Genomic DNA, 2,069 nt, shown 5'->3' on the forward strand with positions numbered 1-2,069 from the left:
TCAATTGCTGCAACTTGCTGAAAATGTTCATCTAGTTTGAACAGTTATGTTAAAAACATTGTATCCAGAGTGCATCAAACATGATTTTAGACCTTGTCTATCGAAAAGTGGTTATTTCTGTAGTTCAATTGCTGCAAACAATGCTGAAAATTGTCCACAGTTGTTCCTAATCATCTAGTTTGAACAGTTCTGTAAAAAAATGTACTTCTCTAGTACAAATCAAACATGATTTAGACCTTGTTTATATAAAAGTGGTTATTTCTGTAGTTCAATTGCTGCAACTTGCTGAAAATGTTCATCTAGTTTGAACAGTTATGTTAAAAACATTGTATCCAGAGTGCATCAAACATGATTTTAGACCTTGTCTATCGAAAAGTGGTTATTTATGTAGTTCAATTGCTGCAAACAATGCTGAAAATTGTCCACAGTTGTTCCTAATCATCTAGTTTGAACAGTTCTGTAAAAAACATTGCTTCCAGAGTGCATCAAACATGATTTTAGACCTTGTTTATCGAAAAGTGGTTATTTCTGTAGTTCAATTGCTGCAAACAATGCTGAAAATTGTCCACAGTTGTTCCTAATCATCTAGTTTGAACAGTTCTGTAAAAAACATTGCTTCCAGAGTGCATCAAACATGATTTTAGACCTTGTCTATCGAAAAGTGGTTATTTCTGTAGTTCAATTGCTGCAACTTGCTGAAATTGTTCATCTAGTTTGAACAGTTATGTTAAAAACATTGTATCCAGAGTGCATCAAACATGATTTTAGACCTTGTCTATCGAAAAGTGGTTATTTCTGTAGTTCAATTGCTGCAACTTGCTGAAAATGTTCATCTAGTTTGAACAGTTATGTTAAAAACATTGTATCCAGAGTGCATCAAACATGATTTTAGACCTTGTCTATCGAAAAGTGGTTATCTAAGTAGTTCAATTGCTGCAACTTGCTGAAAATGTTAATCTAGTTTGAACAGTTATGTTAAAAACATTGTATCCAGAGTGCATCAAACATGATTTTAGACCTTGTTTATGTAAAAGTGGTTATTTCTGTAGTTCAATTGCTGCAACTTGCTGAAAATGTTCATCTAGTTTGAACAGTTCTGTAAAAAACATTGCTTCCAGAGTGCATCAAACATGATTTTAGACCTTGTCTATCGAAAAGTGGTTATTTCTGTAGTTCAATTGCTGCAAACAATGCTGAAAATTGTCCACAGTTGTTCCTAATCATCTAGTTTGAACAGTTCTGTAAAAAACATTGTTTCCAGAGTGCATCAAACATGATTTTAGACCTTGTCTATCGAAAAGTGGTTATTTCTGTAGTTCAATTGCTGCAAACAATGCTGAAAATTGTCCACAGTTGTTCCTAATCATCTAGTTTGAACAGTTCTGTAAAAAACATTGCTTCCAGAGTGCATCAAACATGATTTTAGACCTTGTCTATCGAAAAGTGGTTATTTCTGTAGTTCAATTGCTGCAACTTGCTGAAAATGTTCATCTAGTTTGAACAGTTATGTTAAAAACATTGTATCCAGAGTGCATCAAACATGATTTTAGACCTTGTTTATGTAAAAGTGGTTATTTATGTAGTTCAATTGCTGCAAACAATGCTGAAAATTGTCCACAGTTGTTCCTAATCATCTAGTTTGAACAGTTCTGTAAAAAACATTGCTTCCAGAGTGCATCAAACATGATTTTAGACCTTGTCTATCGAAAAGTGGTTATTTCTGTAGTTCAATTGCTGCAACTTGCTGAAAATGTTCATCTAGTTTGAACAGTTATGTTAAAAACATTGTATCCAGAGTGCATCAAACATGATTTTAGACCTTGTCTATCGAAAAGTGGTTATTTCTGTAGTTCAATTGCTGCAAACAATGCTGAAAATTGTCCACAGTTGTTACTAATCATCTAGTTTGAACAGTTCTGTAAAAAAATGTACTTCTCTAGTGCAAATCAAACATGATTTAGACCTTGTTTATATAAAAGTGGTTATTTCTGTAGTTCAATTGCTGCAACTTGATGAAAATGTTCATCTAGTTTGAACAGTTATGTTAAAAACATTGTATCCAGAGTGCA

Source organism: Oncorhynchus clarkii, unplaced genomic scaffold (assembly GCF_045791955.1).
Source record: "Oncorhynchus clarkii lewisi isolate Uvic-CL-2024 unplaced genomic scaffold, UVic_Ocla_1.0 unplaced_contig_126_pilon_pilon___fragment_2___debris, whole genome shotgun sequence".
Taxonomy (NCBI): Eukaryota; Metazoa; Chordata; class Actinopteri; order Salmoniformes; family Salmonidae; genus Oncorhynchus; species Oncorhynchus clarkii.